The sequence below is a fragment of the Anguilla rostrata genome, chromosome 2 (genome assembly GCF_018555375.3).
Source record: "Anguilla rostrata isolate EN2019 chromosome 2, ASM1855537v3, whole genome shotgun sequence".
In the NCBI taxonomy this organism is placed as follows: domain Eukaryota; kingdom Metazoa; phylum Chordata; class Actinopteri; order Anguilliformes; family Anguillidae; genus Anguilla; species Anguilla rostrata.
This window is the reverse complement of record NC_057934.1, coordinates 45017613-45032544: the sequence shown is the minus strand read 5'-3', so window position 1 is coordinate 45032544 and position 14932 is coordinate 45017613. Positions and strand designations below refer to the sequence as shown.

The 14932-nt window shown below is 41.1% G+C and overlaps 1 protein-coding gene across 4 annotated transcripts in view; it reads left to right on the top strand.

Moving 5' to 3' along the window:
* mad1l1 (mitotic arrest deficient 1 like 1) overlaps positions 1–14932 on the top strand; it is a 233550-nt gene that overhangs the window by 144340 nt on the left and 74278 nt on the right. The window lies entirely within an intron of this gene.

The window sequence follows — 14932 nt, the reverse complement described above, 5'->3', positions numbered from 1 at the left end:
TGGAAAAACACTGAATGTTTGTTTTATCTACCACATTATTATTCAAAATGCTATTGGAAACACCTGGTTTATTTTAAATAAATCAGTGAAATCAGTTTAATGAGGAATGAAGTAGCACTATGGATGCTACTGTTTTTTCATCCTCATAAAACTATTTCACTACTGCTTAATATTGTTTAGCACATGTCTGTGTTGCTTGGGAACACAGTTCCTTGTTCGTTTGTGGTCTAATTTGCCTATAAGTCATTGTAATTATAATGAACCCACAGTTAGTTTGACCAGACATCCCAAATCTAACTGCAAGTGAAATTGCATATTTGTCTGAAACGTTAGTGTGGACACAGCTATGAGTATGTTGTCGGTCTTCTGCATAGTGTAAATATTTAATGTGAAAATGTGAACTTTTCGAGCTGTTGCCTGAACCCAAGTAGCACTTCATATACCTCATTACCATGATGAGCATTCTCTACTTCAGTGTTCTTAGTATTACATTTGAAACTGCGTGGTATATGGATTAAATTTCAGTTATAAAAACTCAAGTCAGCCGAAATCAGATGTGCTCGTTGTGTTATTTCAAGTTACATGGACGATGCATATTCTGCCTTATTCATGTTGATTTTGCCATTAAAATACCTCAATGTGAATACAGACGCGATAAGTTACTAAGTTATTCTGCTGTCATGAATGATCACTTTCTCTTTTTAAGTGTGATCTGTTTACACAAAGAAAATTAACGAGGTAAGCCTGTGCAAAAAGTCGATAGAAAGTAAACTGAAGGGAAATGTAACGACATGGACATGGTGGCAGCTGTTGTCTGGTCAGATTAATGTGGATGGATTAGACTGGCTCTTATGAACAAGTGTGTTATCTCATTCATTAGAGGTTGGAAAAGATCCTTTGCCTGTCCCTTGTTACAGAGCAGTTGTATTGGAAATACATTTTCTTTGGTAGTGGAAGACGAAACTAAACTGTGTTTGGCTGAAAATCCTTAAATCCAGTAGTGAGTAACCCCGAGTCAAAAGCGTGGCAACTCTTTTCATGCTTGTAAAATTTGATGGACAGATTGTCAGCTTTCACTTATCCACGGTTACGGGGTTTTGGCTGGAGCTTTAGAAAAATATTAAGTGGATATTTCTGCTGTAGATAAACTTCAGACTTGTGGTATAGCTAGTTTTATTCTAATAAATTAGTTTTCACGCATGCCTCTGAGAATTCTTTGTGTTCTCTCTCGTATTCTTACGGGGAGCTTAGAAAGTCTGCGAGTACTTAATGAAAAACTATTTTTATGTTGTTCTTACCTGCACGATATTATGCTTTTCAGGCTAGCCAATCGGCTTTGCCGTTCTTTTCTGACTGTAAAGTTATCGTTATCTGCCCATTGCTGCCTAATGCACATACTGTATCAGGCTGTGTCAGGGGCTTGCACCCTGGGAACTGTACAGTAGTGTACTTATGGCTATCATTGAGCATAAAGCAGCAGCAACACAGAACAACATATACCTCCGCATCTCCTGAGCAGTCAGCCAAGATTTGAGCATTAGAGAGAACTGGCTTATTACATTCTGCTTAATTACACGGGGAATTGACAGTTGCACATCATCGATTTATAAGGTAGATAACTACATGCGAAATGAAAAGGCAGGCTTGTGGCTCTGGCTTAGTGGTGCTTGCATGTCCTGTGCAACAGGAGAGATCTTTTTTGTGAAGTACTCTTAGTCATTCTCAATTTGCTGGGATGATGGTGAAAGTGCGTCTTGTAATGTCTACACGAGATGTGTCTGTTCTGTGGGAATTAGCCATTTCATATGAAAAGTAAATTCAGGACCATCTTGTACCCTACTCTGAAGTGAGCAATAGACAGGCTACAAAAAGTCAGGCTGACTCGCACTGAAAATGTCCCTCCTTTGAGAGTTGTATAAGGACATTTGATGATGCTCTGAACCTTTTTTTAAATTCACAAACACGTCATTGTTAAGCATTTTTTTAGGTAATCCGAACCCCAGGGGCATGTAGCTGGAAAGATATAGATTAAGTTGTCTGATTACGTGCTATCACTGCTAGCATTTCAGAGCCATTCTTTAATAAATGGCCATTGTCAGTGTGAATGCTTATTGATACATACATAGACGCATCAAGGCATGTATGCTGTGCTCCATAGCCTTTTCAGTTGTGAAGGAAGTGCATTCAAATGTACAGTTGCGCTTCTAAGTGTGACAGATACCAGTAGAATATTTAGTCTGTGGTGCAAAGTTGATGGTGGTGCATTTTATTTGTAAGAATAGGCTTCAAACATGCTGAATATAGAAAATCAAAGGTGCAGTATTTACTAAGGAGCAATGCAATGCCCCCTGGAGAGCTCCATCACTGCTGAAACCTGCTCCTGTTCCATGGAGAGGATTCATTTGTCTGTGGCCTTGTTTATAGTGCATGATTATAGCACTAATGCATCCTTTTGATTTTGTGCAGGTCATGTACTTACAGTTTGCAACTGTTTGATGGAACCATTTTGTGTAATTATGATCATCCAATTATTACTTCTACAAATGATACATTTTTCTGCAAATTTATTCTTGTGAGCTTGTCTTCAGTGCCTTGAAAAGTTTCATAAACGTTAACGTCAAATCCTAGTAAGGTTTAAATGCTTAATTTCAAGTAAATTTGTGAAAATGTACAACCATAAAGAATCCTTGCTATATCCATCCTCAGTGGTCTTCGCTGCCTCAGTATGGTCTGCACAGCTGTTGGTCTGTATGAAGTGCCCGCGAGTCTGAGTACTAGAGGTTATATGACAGTTTAACATTTTGTGTTACTCATTAGTTAATCCGGGTAGTGGAGGTGCAGCCTGACAAATGGGTCACATTTAAAATGCATAAAATTCTCCACAAAGGGGCTGGTGGGTAATGTAGTTCATTGTCTCCAGCTCTATCCTTTATCCTCACTTTATTTATCCTTTTCTATTAAATGTTTTCAGCCATATATCCACCTAGTTTTATTCACCCAAGAAGTAAATAAAAAATAACAATAAACTTGAAATATGCAATCCATGACTTCCAAATCCTTCAAATAACTTCTTAAAAAAAGATATTGTGGTGGCCAGTAATTGCACTCTGTTGCTGCCTGAAGGCCGGTTTACAATTTTGGTAACGTATGATCCTTGCCACCGGCGATTATCACATTTAATGTGATATGAGTCTTTGCATCACTTAATTAGCATATGAATGACACAAAAGGGAAACTGAAGGTAACTGGGTCAAAGCTGATGGACTCCATTGCCAGCATGCGTGGCGTAGCACCCTGATTTTCCTGCTTTGGCTAAAATTATGTCTGTGCCAATACCGCCTGTGGCCAGCAGGGGTGACAGTGCACAGCTGGTTTAGCCCCACTCGAGAATTGGAGAGTTTCAATGGGCGGAGATCTCTTGCTCTCTAGTGCAACCCTGCTGCCCATCAGGCAATCGCGAGCCTGCCTGTTCAGTTCAGAGGTGACTAGAGAGCCTTACAGAATACATAATGCACCATTATCCCACATCTTTGGAGTAAAAGGTATAATCCAGTTTAATTCAGTGCAAAAATAAATTAAAATAGTTTGAAGCCAGTGACAATATTATGGGTAACAGTTTTTGCAAAACTCATTTTAGCACAAATTGAACCTCTTGTCAGTCCTGTCTTTCTGTGGAATTGGCTAGATTGGCTTTGAGAAAAGAAAGCACACTGTCCTGCAGAAAGGCTCTTTTTAAGGTCTCCCAAACAGTTTGTGTTTATTAAAAATGGAATTGATACACGATTGCTTTCTGCGAGCTCCTTTATGTTTTCTGTTCAGGGTACATACTGAAATCAAAAACAATATGGGCACATGAACTTTCTCTGTCTACCCATGCATGTATTTCCTAGGGGTTTAGTTTTTATTTCTTCAAATTGCAAGTTGTGCGATGATGAAGTGTTTCAGCAATCCTTTGTCATGGTTAAGATATATGGCACACTCTTCTGTACCCGGTGCATCTCAAGTAAGAAAATGTACATGTTAAACAAGTACGGTGTATTTACTCATAATTTAGCTGGGAACAAAAAGATTCTCTCACTCTAATTAAGCTGGCATCTCCTCTTTGGCCTTTGAGTAATGTTCAGTTTGTCTGATTAGGTCTGTGTTGAAATGCTTGAACTTCATAAAAACAAGCTTAACAGAGAAGTTAATGAAGTAGTGGCTGTAATTACAGAATAATTACATTGATGCAACATCCAAGCTGTTGTTTTCATCTTCCATTTTACTACTCAATTTATTTTGACTCAGCCTCACTACTGAAAGTTTACCGCCAGAAGACACAACAAAACAAATTTCTCATTTCCTAGCCAGTATCAACTATTGTAGTGCCACTTATAGTAGCTAGAATGTGATGAACTGGAACATTTTATAGGCACCCATATACAAATGGCTGTTTAGTCAAAGTTTACACAGGCTTCGATATTCATTTTCCCTCTAGCTCTTTTGAGTGTTTAAGTGTTTATTTATTTATTTATATATATATTTTAAAATGCTTTACTTTCTCATTCATGTATTATAACAAAGCAATTATTGCATGTTAAAGGCGGCCTCTACTGAGGGGAAAAAGCAGGAACTTTGAAGCAGTGAATGGTAAATTAAGAATAAGAATAAGAATGAAGAATATCTCTTATTTCTTGTATCTTCATTTTCCTGGATCAAAAGAGCTTATTTTGGTGCCATTGATGTGTAAAAAGCTGAGGGCTTTGTTTACAAACACAATGGAATCGTGCACGTTGGGACTGTAATCTCTGTGGCTGGAAGGTCTGGCTTTCCGAATGGGTGTTGACTGTGTTCTGGAACCGGGGGCTTGGTGTTAATGGTCTCTAATTTGCATTGTTGCGGTGTGTTCACGTTCCCTTTTGTATTGGGTAATAGATGTGTCTGTGTGGTTTCCTGCGCTGCTTAATAAATCTGACTGACTGAGAGGGATGGCTCTAAAGATAGAATTGAATGTTCTGTTGAGGGACTTTCTGTTATTGTGTTTTACCATTCTTGGCATGTTGAGTTCAGTGGAGGAATTTTCGTATATCATTGTAAAATATCTTATGCTTTTGTTTTGTTTTTTTTTGGTGGTGTTTATTAATATTTCAGGTTTGAATGTAACATTGTATTAAGCTTTGTTCTGTATTGTTCTGTTTATTTTACTAGGGATGCACCAATCCGATACTAGTTGTCTGTATTGGGCCTAAAATGCTAGATCGGATATCGATGACTGTGACTGTGGCTGTATTTATCTGATCTGTTCCATAGATGTAATTTGCCGTAAATGTGTGTGATGCAATCTACGGCAACAAAGCGTAGCACACTTGAAGAATGTGACCACTAACAAGAGTGTAGAGGTTTTGTAAAGTTTACTTCAGTGACTGTAATTACAAAATACATAGGGCACATTCATCATTTATGTCTTTTCTGTCTTGGGATATTGCTATTCTTATTACATTTTCTCATTTTGAAATCACCTGCCCTTTTTTCGGTACATAGCATAATACAAATATTTCCTCCAAACATTTCGCTTGCATACAGATATATGCGGCATAAATATATTTTATGATAGAAATACTTACACTTCCTGTAACTGCAACAAACTAGTGTACATCGGACTTAAAAGTAGCAGAGAGCATGTGTACATTAATCCTTTAAGATATCCTCTTATCTGAACATTCTAATGCTGATTTAACAATCACTACTGTTAATTGAAAGCAATGGAGAAAACTCAAGAACACTGACTTAGAATTTTGAAAAAACATTAAAAAAAACCTACTCTTCAAAGGGTTAACACGCTGTCCCCACATACAACCATAACTAGCAATTTGCTGTTCCCTTCTAAAGTGATCTAAAAATAGCCTATTTCACTTCTCTCAGGATTCTTATTACTGTACGTCAGCCAACGATCCCACAGCGTGTTAGTTACTTTCTCTGTTTTTAAAACATTTTATGTTTATATTCTATTCTGGGCTGTGAAGACTGTTGGAAATATTGTTTATAAAACAATTTTGGAAGGCATAATTTATTTAAATGATTTATGTATATATTTCTGCTTTTTATGTAAAGTGATGGAGGAAGGGTCATTGTTTCCCAGCTTGAACACATTAGTTTTTATTCTTTTATTATTTTTACGTGGACAAGGATGATCTGTTGTGAGATAGTAGATATCAGACAGGGTCGGTATCGGCCGACACTCAAAGTTCTGCTCTCCGTATGTATCACTATCAGGAGTGAAAAAGTGGCATCGGTGTCATAAAATGGTTTTCTCTTCTCCCCATTTTTTGTTATATGTGGATGTTATGCACATATACAGTGACAGGTTTTTTGTTATTTTGCACCACAAAGTTCAGACTGTCAGCTTTAATTAGACAATATTTACATCCAGATTAGTTGATCCATAATCTGAAATGAAGTCCATTGTATTTAGGCTAGAGCTTGTTTGGAAATCCTGTGCATTTGCTGACTGCCTGCAACAGATAGACATCACCAGACGCTGGGTATCTTCCCTGGTGATGCTCTGCCAGGCCTGTACTGCAGCCATCTTCAGTTCCTGTTTGTTCTGGGGCATTTTGCCTTCTTCAGCTAGTGAAACACATGTTCAGTTGGATTCAGAACTTTGCCAGGCAAGAGCATTCCAATAATTTCCTTGGTTGCTTTAACAGTATGTTTGGAATTGTCCTGCTGCGAGTCGCCGCCCACTGAGTTTTGAGCCGTTTGTTTGAGTCTAAGCAGATTCTGTACACTTCTGAATGTGTCCTGCTGCTACCATCAGCAGTCACATTATCAATGAAGACAAGCGAGCCAGTTCCACTGGCAGCCATACGTGTCCATTTTTCACTGATGAGGTTTGGAGGTGCTTTGGATCATGTGCAGTTCCTTTCTCCACACTTTCCTTTTTCCATCGCTTTGGTACTGGTTAATGCTTATCTCATGTGTCTATAAGCCTTTGTTCCAGAACTCTACAGTTTTTTTAAATATGTACTTTATATGTGTGTGTCTCTGTGATTGTGTGTGTGTGTGTGTGTGTGTGTCTGCGTGTGCGTGTGTCACTCTCTCTCTTGTGGGATGTGAATAATGGCATTCAGCCTTTTTCAAAATGACTTGCAGTGCTTAATAAAATACGGGAGATGTTCATGCATTATTTATGGGTGTTCTTTGAAAGTAAAGATAAAGCGAAGAGAAAAGTTTCACCATAGACTCTTCTCCTTTTAGCACTGTAGAAAAGGGTGGTTTTTTATTTTGAAGTGTTTTAGTTTGATGCGACACAAACAGCATTTACAGGCTGTCCTGTAAGGCTGGAAGGCTGTCCTCTCCTGTGTGAACACAAGGCTTTGATTCAGATGCAGAAATTAAATCTGCATCGATTAAACTTTTGAAATTATTTCTCAAAAATATTGAAAGGTACATGTTTTGACATTTTTATTCAATAACAGTAATAATAATAATAATGATAATGATGATAATTAATTGCATTTATATAGTGTTTTTCTCACACTCCGAGCATTTTACAGTGATGAGGGGGAAACTTGCAGCACCACCTGGGTGATGCACGGCATCCATTTTGTGGCAGAGCACTCAACACACATCAGTGGAGTGTATTCATTATTATCATTAATCTTGTTTATTCAGGGGTGGCAGTCCGCACTGGAAACTTTAATTTTCCATTTTGACCTCCACATGAATCTACTTTCTATGCCTTTTTGCTTTTACTAAATGATAAAAATCAAGTAATAGACCACTGTTTGTGCTTTTATGGAAATTAATTGTGCAAAGTATTCCCAATAAACGGAGAACTGTGCGTGCTCTCTGACCCTGGACCTTTTTAGAGTGCTCAGAGCTATGATCAGAGAGAAGCTCTCGTTTATTGTTCGCGCATCCGTTAAGCTTCGTGCTTCTCGTTTCCTTTGCTACGTGTGCTCCAGTTGTGATTTTGAATTTAATGCAGACCGCCGTTGTTTGAAAGGGCTCTAGAGGACGGGACGGGGAGGTCTGGGTTTAGATGCCCTGTGTCTGCCCGTAGCAGAGACTCGTCGCTGGCAGCTGTAGGTGGGGCTGGAACGGGACTCCGCTGCCCGTGGCTGAGGCTTCGCACCCGGCCCCCGCTCGCTTCACGGTCTTCATTTACGTAGCAGAGATCGCCCTCCACTGGAAATGCATTAATTACCGGCATATTGGTAGCGTTTACGCACCAGCTGCGGTTTCCCTCAGACCCGCCGCCGCTGTGCGTCTGAAGCGGGCGCGCTGACCTGTGCAGATGCTGGGCGGGCCCTTGTTTCGGCCTGTCCCGCGTCGCGTCGCTGTCTTTTTCCCCGTCTGCGTCGCTCCCCTGCCCAGCCGCGCTCAGAAAGTTTTAAATCGCCATCGCGGAACGTATCTGGACCGCTCTGTTTTATCTAGGCAGTTGTCCGTTCCACTTTTGGGTTTCTGCCCCAGGGGGTTTAACTGACTGCTTGGTTTCAATTGGGCTCTTGTCAAAGCTCTTGACAAATGCGAGTTTCATGGTAGGGGATGCGCAGGAGCGACGCCCGCCTTCAGCGGGACGCGACGGAACAAGCGGCGTCGGTAATGCGCCCCCCCCTCTCCCCCCCCACGCCCGTCCGCGAAAAACACCACGAGCGTGAAGGGCCATAAGCAAAACTTGAGTGCCTGTCGCCCCAGCTGTTTGTTTTCAGCCGGCAAACGCAATTTGTCGGGAAGACAGCGCAGCAGCACGGCGTTCATTTTGACACGGAGCTATCAGGAGAAAAATAAAGATCAGTCCACTGGTCTGCACGTGCCTGTGAAACGTGCCCTCACTCAGCAGCCATGCTGCTGGCCCTGAAACTGCCCCTCCCTCCGCCTCTCTTCTCTCTGTTTGATGACCGAACAAATTGATGATATTAACTGATTATGGAGGTAGATTAATTAAATTATCCATCAAACGCTGGTTGGATTAAATGCCGTTACAGAGGACGGGACACAATCGAATGAAGCGCTGTCATTTTTTTTTTTTTCAATTATCTCCGAGCGAAATAAAGTGCGATTCCCTCCAAGGCAATAAAATGCCGTTGAATTTACTGTGGACATTCACCTGAGGTGCACCTTTGATAGGGAAGCACATTTGTTTAATTGCCGTTCACATTAATTGCACGAATCCTTGTCACGTTTCTCGTCCTCGTGACTTTCAGTTGCATTTCAGTAGTTTCGTGTTGCATGTCCGCCACAGTTATTTTTCATTAGCGTTCATTTGAGTAGCACAGATAAATAGATGCCCACAGATGGTGAACTAGCGGCGATGTGGTAAAGGTTAACGGCAGTGAAAAGCAGCAGTGCTCATCAGATCGAAAACACGGTGAGCCTGAAATAACCTGTCGAAGTTTGCTGACCTGTACTGGCCAAGAGAAAAGTTGCACTGAAATGGCCTGAGCGGTCGTGTAGCTGATGCAGTTCGTGGTTTTCTGATCTTTTACTTGGCATTCAGCTCAAGCATAGGAGACAAAAAAAAAGATTATTTAATGAAAACATGTTTGAACCAATCTGCTGCTGGCTGAGAGTGACTTCCAGGGCCTGATCCAGTACGGTGAGGTTTTTTGTTTTTATAATTTCTTCATTTTTTTGATGTTGTTTTACCATATTGACTGGCTTTTAAAGTTGTTTCGATGAGATAGAATTGTCGTTCTTTTTTGCCCATGTCTATATGATCTGTACTGTAAGTTGGCAAAAGATGGTGGTAGTTCTGTGTGAAAAGAACTTGAAAGTTATTTGACATTAGTCAGTGGTCACTGTCTAAAGCTGAATCGATGCTTTTGAAATAATTGCAGGCGCGCTCAAGCCTGGATGGCTTCAGGGGTGAGATCTCTGGGCCGCAGCGACATACTTTACAGTGATCCTTTTGATTGGAGCAGCAGATTCTGTTTTTTATCTTGGATAGGGGTTGAACGCACAGCTCTGCTATTTCAGGGTGAATTCTCGAAACGGGCTGCACTGCAAGGGCTGTACCAGGCTGTGCCCACACTGCAGCCATCAACCAAGTGTTTAATGTCTCCAGCTGCGTGTGTGAAGAGTGATGGCCTAGCCAGAGGCTTCTCTGGGTTTGCATTGTATATTTAGCTTGTGTGATATACTGTATCTCTTACTCTGTTTGATGGTGTGCAGGCTAGCATCTGTTTAGACTGCTTTCAGTAATCTGCAAAGATCTCCTTTTATCTTGTGATATGATTGATTTCTGCTGCAAGTTACTGTTTTACCTGCATGCCTTCAACTCAGCCAGGTCCTCCGTGCTATTGTCCATTATGAAAATGTGTAGAGCAACAGTTAAATATTGCCGAATTCTCTGCTGTTGTTATTTAAGTGTGGACCCATGAGGCAAAACAGGTATTTGTTGAGGTATTTTGTATGAGGTATTTTGTGCAATGTATCTCTGAAAAGCTTGTATAGTTATCACTTGTCTGTTTATATTACCTGGGATGTTTTGCGGAGAGAGTGGTTTCGGTCCTTGGATTTACCAAAACAGTTTCCTGAAATGATTCCCCCCCCCCTAATTTCAGTTAATTTCTTTCTTCCTGTAATATGTATTTTCCCTGGAAGCGGATGGGAATGAACCTGCGGCGGGCTTCTCCTCCCCGGCTGAGCGCGTGCGGTGTGTTTTCCTCCCTCCTCGCCCAGCGAGGCTCTGTAAATAGCACTCCTCCGCCCGCCGCCCGTGTTTGGCAGCTCCGGTGTGTCAAATCTGGCCCGGAGAGCCCACCTGCGACCCTGCCGGGTAGATAATTCACTGTCAATATTTATTAACCTGGGGGCCCTTCCCGCAAACGCGTGGCTGGATTTCACGCCGGCGTCTCCCCTGCGAGGGATCCGAGGCCGGCCCGGAGCTCTCTCACGTTTCATTTGCGACGCGATATTAGACAATCAGCCGCAGCTGATCCTCGCGCCGCGCGGCGGGCCTCCGGGGTTCGGCCCCGCCCCTCTCCCCGCCCGCGCCGGCCCTCCCGGTTCGGGCTGAGGAAGCGCGAGCGCGAGCCGTTAGGGAGGCTTCCCGTGAGGCGGGGCTGTGAGTGGAGCGCGCGGCCCCACGCGCTGGAAGGTTTAGCGCCTTTATTAAGGGGGGGGGGGGGGGGGCGGGGAGCGGCGCGGCGCTAAACGCCAATGCGCCGTAATGGAGCGGGCGCTGGGGGTTCCGCACGCGGGCGTCGGGCAGCCTGCGTTTTTACGCTCGGAGCGCGACGAGGCCAGCGGCTCCAGGAAGACCGGGAGCCGGGTGCGTTCAGGCCGGGTGCGTTTCATAGAGAGCCCATATGGCTAGCGCTGTTTCTTAATGAGGGTCTGTGTAGCCTCTCTCCTGCTGGAACACTAAAGGAGGACATGGTGATGTACAGTAGGGAACGCTTTGTCCAGGAGGGCTGTTTAAACCGGTGCTTTGAATCCTGTCAACCTGACCAGCTCCTATCATTCTCAATTATTCTCAATAGTCTTCAAATAGAGTTGTTTATAATGCAAAGTTTTCCCATAGCTTCTAGTGTCACAATCCATTTTTATTTTATCATTCTATTTTAGTGACTCACATTTTATTTAATTTTTTTAAAGGACAGATAAACGTCAACATCCTTCATAGCAGAGCCAAGCTTAAAAAAAGCCTCAGTTCTTTTTAGTGTTCGAAAGGGCTAAGGTCTCCACATATGAATATGTGCAATTAATGAGGAGAATGTGTCAGTTTACGATGAGCACAGATGACCTCGCTGGTGTGGTCTGCATAGTTAACCTTTCAGTTATATATATGTCAGCTTTGATTAAGACCAGATTAAAAGTTAAACCTCTTTCACTCATGGAATCTGCATCATTGCTGGGTTCAATTATCCCTTTTAGCTAGTTCTTTTCCCCATTCAAATCTCCTGTATGGAAAACGCCTGTGTCAAGTCTGTTCACACATGACATGACCGTTCCATAAGATAACTTATGATAAGGTTAATAGGCAATATAGCTCAGTTATTTGATCCCAAATAGCTAGCCTTAGACAATGTAAGCATGGTTTAAAAATACTGATACTTATATGTGGAGTTGTTTTCGGTGAAATGCAACAAAAATCATTCTGTTTGGCCTGTTAACTAACTGGCTATACCTGCCATTGATATGTGGCGCTAGCCTGCTTGCTACATTGGATATCAAATCAACTTAAAATGGCAGAGTCTAACACAGATGCTTGCCTGAGAGAAGTATTGCAATTTCTTTACGGTCTTCTTACAATAAAGAAAGCCATGCAAGGTATGAACAGCGAAACTGTTTATTCCATTCCTAAAATAAATGTTCAAATTTCTCTCACAACAATCACACAGTGCAGTTCCAATACCTTCCAACGTCTCTTGTTTGTTCTAGCATTGTTGAGAGGATAGATTCCATGAAGTATTTATTAAAGAAATTGTGCCAGAAACAGATGGTCTTGTATAAGAACTTAGTAACCTATTGCTTGCTCTATTGGGAAATGTTGCTGCTTTTTGTTCGTACAAGCTGTAGCAGAAGATTCCCGTAAATCTTAATAGGTCCTGATCCAGCAAATTGGAGGAACGTCTTACACATAAAGTCGAATCCAGCTCAGTTCACACATGACGCCTACACGGAAAATTCCTGGAACATTTTTGGGTTAACATGCGTGTGTGTACGGGGCTGGCATCCTGAAAATCAGTTGACCCAAAGAGCAAAGGACGGCATATTGTTTGACATGCCTTTACAATTATTTACATTTTCTGCCTTGGTATTTCCAGTGAGATGTAAAAACAAGAGCAGTATCATTGATTTGAATGTTAATGCGTGCAGTTTATGAAAATAAGCTTTACGTTCACTTGCTGTTTGAGTGATGTTGTGTAGCCTATCTGCCCGCTCAGTCCAAAGATAAGACCATATTGATCATTGTGTTTCAGTGCAAGCTGCAGCATTCTGTTCCACAGGGACTTCTGCTATCTACGCCATATACATTGTGCCTCCGGTTAGGATCGAATGCGTCTTTGCTTAATATTGAGATATTGGATGTTTAGAACTGAGTGAAAAAAGGCTATGGTTTAAAATAATTCCTTAGAGATTACATAATGAGGTTATGTGGCTGATGGCCATCTTGGCAATGTAAAAATGAACTTGGTGCTGTTTTTGTAGATATGTACAATATGTATGTATGTATGTGGTTGGGTAGTAATGGAGTACTTGTAATGGCTTTATGGAATTCAATTAGAAAAGATGGTAGCCTAACTGTAATTCAATTTTGTTACAGAAAAACAATGGTAATTAGGACTACAAGTACTTGTCAAAATTCCTCTGATTTCAGAAGGTTACATTCAAGCATATTTATGACACAGCTAAAAGACCAGAGGTGTGGCGTTGTGTGACCAGCTGTGTTCAGGGTGACAAACAGGTCAGAAAGCATCGTGCAAGCATGTCGTCCCACAGAAATGCATTTACTGGATGGAAATTCAGCTGCTTGACTTTGAGAAGCCAAAGAACATATGCGTCCTATGAAGAGTGTGCCTGCCGGGTTCCATATGCAATTTGAGGAAGCTTCTGCAGATAAGCCACAGCCTGTAGCTAGTTGCTAATCACTGCTGGTTTTTCATTTAGCTGAGCTCGGGGGCAGGTTGTCTGTCTGTTTGAGCTGTCCCCTCTGAGTGTGAGGGTGCGAGGCGAAGGCGAGCCAAAGGCTGTTTCTGTATTTCACTCGCTCACCCAGCCTCTCCTGCGCCTTCTCTCCAGCCAAGCGCTCCTTTGGCCGCTGTCTCTCGTTAGCATTGCTAGTTAGCTTATTAGACGCTAGCCTGGACGGTATTGCAAGATCATGATGGTAATCCTAATCCAATGTAGAAATGTTGTTATCTCCATCCTCATTTGTGTCCAGATGCAATATATTCTCTCTGGGATTCATCAAAATTAGCTTGCCCCAGCAACTAGACATTGCTACAGTAATAATGTAACCCCAAGAGGTTTTTCTGCCTATTGCCAGGCTGTCAATGCAAATAAGATTTTATCTTCCATTGACCTGCCTGGTGAAATAAAGTTTAAAAAAGAATAACATATATGAATAAAAATGAAACTGCTTTTTTTGAAATACATGCATCATGTATTCAATGTATTGCTAGTTTGTTAGCAATACATTATGGATGATCAACTTTAATGAATAAGTAAATGATTATAGCTAAATTATCAAATATAATATTCAGTTAAATCCAAATTATGAAATATAATTCATTACATCAGAACTTTTGTCGTCCATTGCAAGCCTACAGTAAACGCCAGTGCAATGGAAAGCATGAGTCTGTGTAGTTACATACGCAGGTTGGTACCTTCTCCCGTGGCTGCTGTTTGCCAGTGCCTGCATGCGTTTCATGGTCAATCTTTCATGATGCAGTTTTTTTCCACACACATTTTTTTATGATTAAAAACCTCAAGGCTGGAAATGGATTTATAGTATTTTCAACATACTGTTATAGGTAAAAAGGCTGTATTTGTTTGTTGTTATGTTGGTTTAGCTTAAAGTGAAAAAGTGTAACTGCCAGACTTGGTATAGATTTGTTTTATTTCCAACAACAAACATTACTTGTTCTTTATGTTGGTCTGTATTTAACAAGATAAAGTTAAAAAGAATTTTCAAGGCTGGACAAAGATTTATTTTATTTCCTATATATTGTTGGATATAGAAAGTCTGTATCTGCCTGTTTATATTGGTCTAACTGAAATAATTTTTGAATGGAAAAATCTTTTACACTAACTTTCAAAGCAGTTGTTTAAAAATAATCAAAAGTAATTAGGCTACGTTACAAATCACACAATCAAAAAGATTGTATTACTAATTGCAATTTTAAGAGAGTAATCAGTAATGGTTTACACTGCAGCAATAACCTTCCCAACCCTTATATACATAGGCCTGCATTCTGTATTTTAGCTATGTTATTGT